Source organism: Capra hircus, unplaced genomic scaffold (assembly GCF_001704415.2).
Source record: "Capra hircus breed San Clemente unplaced genomic scaffold, ASM170441v1, whole genome shotgun sequence".
NCBI lineage: Eukaryota > Metazoa > Chordata > Mammalia > Artiodactyla > Bovidae > Capra > Capra hircus.
Genome location: NW_017189691.1, coordinates 1 through 6,260, shown reverse-complemented (window position 1 = coordinate 6,260; position 6,260 = coordinate 1). Strand labels below are relative to the sequence as shown.

The window sequence follows — 6,260 nt, the reverse complement described above, 5'->3', positions numbered from 1 at the left end:
CTGCATCCTCATCTTACTTGGCCAGTTCACAACTTTTATTGCAGCTGACCACTTTCTCCTTGTAATATGCCAGGACGCCACGCTCTTCCAGATTTCCTCCTTCCTCCCTGGCTTCTGCTTTTCAGTTTCCTCTGTGTACTTGTTCCTCCTTTTCTTCCCAGTTTCCTAACACTGGAATATCCCAGAGCCCAGTCTTTAGACCTCTCCTTCATGTATACTCATTCCTTTAGTGACCTCATCTGGTCCCATCGTTATACATCTCTCTCCATTTCTCTCTCTTTCTCCAGCCAGGGCCCTCCATGTGCACTGTGTGGACAATAGACGGCTGGGGGTATGGTTTCAGGAAGAAGCAGAAGATTATGAAACTACTGCTACTGGTAGCAGCAGAGGAGACAAGAAGGAATTGTTTTTTGAATATTGAAGGTAGAAACAACGGGATTTATTGATAGACCAAAAGCAGACTTTTTAGAAGCAAAAGTCACGGATGGCACCAATATTTTGGCCTGAACAACTAGCAAGAGAAAGGTGCCATTAACTGATGTGGGAGCAGGTCTGGTATGTGTGATTGGGTGGTGGTGGTGGTATGAGGAATCAGTTCATTTCTGAAATAAATACTGGATATCCAAGTATATACAGTTCTGATTAGACAATTTGGGCATGTGAGACTGTCTACCGCATAAGATAATGATCTCCATGGAGGCGAGGCCTGTGTTTAGGTGACTGCTGTGTCTGACATTGTTTCTGGCATGCAGTAAGTACTCAAATATTTTAATTGTTGAATGTAAGATGATTCTCAATGTCATTTTTATTGTGACTCTTTGGGGACATTATCATCAACTGATTTTCATTCTAGGAGGCATTTATTCCATGCAACTGAAAGGCAATGAGGGTCAAAGAGGCAAGAGAACTATAGCAAGCTCCCAGACAGGTTACCTCTTAAAAAAAAAAAAAAAAAAAAAACATCTAATCAATAACAACAAAACGCAGAGGGGAGATTCTATAGTTTGCTTCTGACATCTGTCATATTAGCTATGTGCTTTTGATAAACACAAAGCACCTCCTCAAAGAAGAAGCACTGCAACACTCCTCTAAAAGTCTTCCCTCCAGATTATGGGAATATATAGTAGTTATCAACAAACTGTGCCAAAAATGCCCTGGATTCCTAGCTATCACTTCTTGTACTATCATCATGCACAATTTGCTCCTCTGGGGCTTAAAGTCAGCCAGGGAAGCCAGGACAGAAGTCAAGGATGATCTTTACCTCCAGTGTACCTTAAATACGGGTCTTCCTTCTGTGCTCAGGTCCCTCTATCCACAGTCCAAGGTGGAGCTGGAAGAGTCAGGTGGAATGCTTACCTACCTGTGAAATGGGTTTAAGCTCCTATACTACATGAGGTGTATGATCTAACTCCTCTACTCTCTCCATCACATACCACACTGAAAACAAGGAGGCACAAACAGGTGGTTCTCTGCTTAGAGGTATAGAGTTTATTTGGAGAGAGTCCCGCCTCACCAGATTATTAATGGAAATGATGATGACAGCCTTTTCAGGAGGATGCAGAAGTCTGGGAACCTCTGAGCTCCTTCTTCCTGGACTGGGTACTCTCCTGGGGTAGACAAGTGCCTTTTGCTGAGGTGCAAATTGAGACATGCGATGGATTTTCTGGCTGAGTGGCACGAGTCAGCAGAGGACTGCCCTTGGAGCTGCCACTGGAGAGGGGCAGGAAACAGGACTGACCAGACTGCACGGACTGTCGCTGGAACTCACTGTCCAGGCACTGGAGTGCGTCAAAGAAGCCCTCCTCCTTCTCCAACTTAGCTCCATTCATGGGGCGTTTGGTGGAAGGTGGACTCTTCTCAGCCTTTTTTCTCTTGGTTTTGGCCGCTTTCTCATCCTTACAGCAGAGAATGCATTCCTTATGCCCTTGACCTTTCGTGTCAGGGTTAATCCCGTGTGTAAAATGCTTCAGCTTATTTCCCAGGTCGGCTTCTACAGCTTCTGGAAGGATAGGGCTCTTGTGAGTATGAGCTGTCTTTACCAGACCCTGCAGCTCTTGCCCCTAGAAAGGGTGGCCCTATAAATTTTGGCCCTGCAAAGTTTGGATCTGAAAAATATGTGGGTCCTTTAAATGCAAACTGTGGAACAGCAAATTGGTCCTGCAAGGTCTGGCCCTTTAAGCCCTGAACACTTCCAGACATGGCATTCGCGGGAATGCTTCTTTGGGTGAGGTCATTCACCTTGCTCTAACAGCCTTACAGACCATTCTCATCTAGTCCTTTGGTCCCAAGGAATCTTGGAGGATGCTCTAGGAACTCAAGGTAAGGGAGATGCTGGTGAAGGTACGGACAAGGGGCAATAAGCTGAGAGTTTGGAGATGGTGGCTCTACAGATCCAGACAGAACCTTGCTAGTCCCTACTCACTCAAGGCAACCATCCTGGCCAAACTAAAATTTTACCTGAGAAAGATCCTGGAGATACATTTGAGAAGTCAGGGACTCTTGGGGGTTCAACTTAAAAGTACCCCTCCTAGAACCCTGGCAGAGCAAGTGGTCTCTCTGGATGGAGAGAGATATGGTACTGCACCCCTTCTCTGTGGCTCTCTGAAGCGTTGAGTTTCCCTGTGTCCCTACTCTCCCTGCTGGTGCAGGGAGTTATCTAAACAAAGTGATTGGTAACAGCATCTGGGGAGGCTTACTGCTGCTGGTTCAGGCCTGACAGTATTCAGGGTATCACTTCCTGATCCGTGTAGGGACTGACTGCTGCCTCTGTGTCTAGAGGCTTATTTTCTGGGGTGCGGGGAACTGAGCTGCTTCCAGGGGCCCTGCAATTCTGTGGACCCTGTGATTGAGGTTCCAACCACTGCAGACGTTCCAACAGATGTGGGTAGGGACAATCCCCTAGCAGATTTTCTCACATCTTTAGGCAAGATGGCTCTACAACATCGCCATGGCCTGGACAAGCAACTATGGGCTGGCCCTGCTGGCCACAACAGATCAGAAGAGGTCACTATCCCCTCAGGTCTCCAGGTCTGCAGGCTAGGGGACTCTCACGCTGGTCAGTGAGCTACCCTGGGACAGAGGCTGCTGGTCATCAGGGGAAAGGAGCAACTGGAGGGACTGCTGGATCTTCTGGGGCAGACCCCAGCAATGGTAAATTAAATTGCCAAATAAACCACTTCTAAAGGTGGCACTCCAGCAGCTCGGGGCATGCTCCATAAAAATACTACCTTGGCTCCTGAGGATTTTTAAAGGGACTTCTCCAAACAGGTAGGCCCCTGGGTCTCAGGACATAGCCTTCAACACATCTCAGGACTTAGGCTGTGGGGTTTGCTACATCTACAGAGATCTCTGGGCAACAGCTAGCAAGCCCCATGGAAGCTGGAGCTGCCACTGAAGTGGAAGTGCCAATGCAAGGCTTCACACTTGACCACAGTCAAAAATGGGACATTGATAGAGGCTCACTGATAGAAAAATGAAGAAGCCCAAATTCAGGAGGGTGGGAAGAACGTGGCTCTAACTGAGGTAGAGGAAATTTCAGACAGTCTGGAGATTAATAAATCATTGGGGGGAAAAAAAGAGATCAGGCTCGCCTTTGGGGACACGATGTTTAGGAGTAGACCAGGGACTCAATGTGCATTAAAGAGGAACCAAGGAAAGACTGCTGTGTTCTGCTGTGGCCGGCACACTGAGGCCTCAGTGCATCCCCCAAGCAGTGGACAGAGACGACTTACTAACTGAAATGTGGAAGAGGGTAGAGCCGGGATCACAGGGTTTGGGATTTGTTTGTAGTGATATCTGCACAGGGTCCACAGTGGATCCTTCAAAAACAGAAAGTTTGGGTAGACTGGCTTACCTCCCATGAACCTCAGGTCAGGGGAGATAAAAGCCCATCTTTTCAACTGAGGCCTTAGAGGTAGCATTCATGATGAAAGAAATGGTAGTGTTTCCACCCAGGATTGGAAAATTTGGGGGTGGTATGACATAGGCTCCCTCAGGAATCTTCCAAAACCTCGGGAACCCTCAGATATAGATAGAAATGCATGCATTACATACAAATACTTAAAGATATCTCAGCAACTGGGGGAGACGGGAACATTAGACGAAGGGAATCAAGGTAATAGGGTATTTTAGGTTTGTGAGCTTCGTGTTCAGGGAAAGAAACGGAAGCAGACTTTCAAGGGCTCCTGACCTTGTTTCTTCAGAATACCTTCAGATTTGCTCTTCTTCTTGACATGCTGGTTCACAGGAATCCTAGGCTTTTCAAGGCTCACAAAAGACACAGCTCCTGCGTCCAAGGGCAAACTCTGACCCTCGACATTCCTGCCTCAGCTGCTGGTGACCAGCCCAGTATTGGCGGATGCTGATTGCACTGGGCAGACTTGGTAGCTGGCTTAGTGGCTGACTTGGCAGCTGACTGGGTTACAGATTTCTGATTTGTTACTTGTGACACTGTGCGGGTTGCTGATGGAAGTGAAAGCTGTTTGAAGGGCAGGGACTCCTGATCAAAAGAGAGACTGCTGCTGTTGCTGCTGCTGCTGCTAAGTCGCTTCAGTCTAGACATGGACAAAAGCTCTAGGCAAGAGGAGCCCTGTGATGGCCCCGATGAGGTAGCGGTGGTCAGCGTAGTCTCACACGATATCAACTGCTGAATCTCCAGAGCCACAGAATTGCAGATTTGGCAGCAGGGGTCTGCACACAGGAGCCGCCGCACACTCCCTTCCTGAGGAAGCCAGCCATGGCTGGGAAGGGAAGCATGGCAATCGTTTGTTACTGACGCAGTAACATCAGCCTCTTTGTCAGTGTGTGGCCTGAGACAGACCTCTCAGCTCTTGCTTTCTACCCCCATGCTGTTATTGCCACTGCTTTTCTGCAGAAGCATTCAGCAGGTCAGGGCTAGCTAAACTGGACAAGGTCTCAGACAACTGGTGGGAACACAGGGCCTTGAGAAACTGGGAGGTGGGTAAGCTCTCTGTTGACCTGTGCTGAGAAGCTGAATTGGGAGAAGGGAACCAGGCAGGTGGGGAGCCAACAGTTAGCTGATGGGGCAGCACCAGGGACGCAACCAGGTAGAACCTGGAGTTAGCCTCGCTTCGGGCCACAGAAGTCCTGTGGGAGCTCTGCATTCTGGGATTAGGAGATGCACACATCTCTCAAGAGCCAATTTCTCATTCTGCAGAGCTCTTAAGGAGGGGATAGTGTGACAAGTTCCTGCTTGAGGGCTGTCCCAGGAACTGGCCTCCCTGAAGACAGAACCAGAGGAGGTAATGTCAGCAGGGTCAGGGATCTGCCCTTGAAAGCGTGTGGCTGTAAAGAGAATATGAAAATTGATGACTTGTTTATGCACTTAACTATCCATTCTCCTGACTGGGTAACTTGTCTCAGGTTGGGAGAAAACCCACAGAATTACATTCTGTCACATCCTGACTTCTAGCACCTTTGTGAGCCTTGCCAGAGCACAGCTGGAAGACCACTCTCCACTGAGACGTCTGACCCCACCCTCTCCTCCAGCAACTCTCACCCAGGGCTCCAGGCTCCCTGTGTCTGGCTCCCTCTCAGCCATTCTCCTTCTGCCCAACCCTGCCCCAGGCCAAACACAGAAATCACCACAGGCCACGCTGGGAGGTGGGAGACTGCAAAGAGCAAAGATCACCTTCGCATGAGCGAGAGCAGCTCCCACGGCTTGTCAGCTTCTTTCCGAGAATGTCTCCTCACTGAGAAACCAGGAGACAGTGTTACACGGAACAAGAGGGGATTCAGGGACATCCTACAGGAAGTTGAAGGCGTTGAAAACCCTTCAACAGAGACTGCAGACAGCCCCCCTCCCCAGTCAGCACTCTGAGGGTACATCTGGGCACAACTTAAACCAGGTATGATGTGCTCTCCTAGACCTACTCTCATTTATCTTCACAACCACACTATGAGTAAGACAGCATCATCAGATGCCATTTTATGGATAACAAGTCTCAGAGATGAAATGACCTCTACAGGTCATAAAACTAGTAAAATGACACACTTGAGGATGTCTCCCCTACTTCCTCTTCACTCCCAGGGGAAAGGTGGAGAATTCTGAACATTCCCAGGTTCTCATTCCCACCCAAAAAGTCTTCTGGAGGATCTGTCAACTTGGGGAATTGGAGCAATGGTTAGAGCATCCAGCGCTGCCACCAGGGTCACTGAGGGCCCAGGGTCCATGCAAGTCTCACTCCCAGGGAGGGAAGTCAGAGCAGAGACTGGGACTTTACCTCTTGGTGTTTCTCTTT

General features: G+C 48.8%; 1 pseudogene; it reads right to left on the bottom strand.

The window, feature by feature from the left end:
- Positions 1-1,509: 1,509 nt before the first annotated feature.
- Positions 1,510-5,711, bottom strand: LOC108634624 (annotated as a pseudogene).
- Positions 5,712-6,260: the final 549 nt, after the last annotated feature.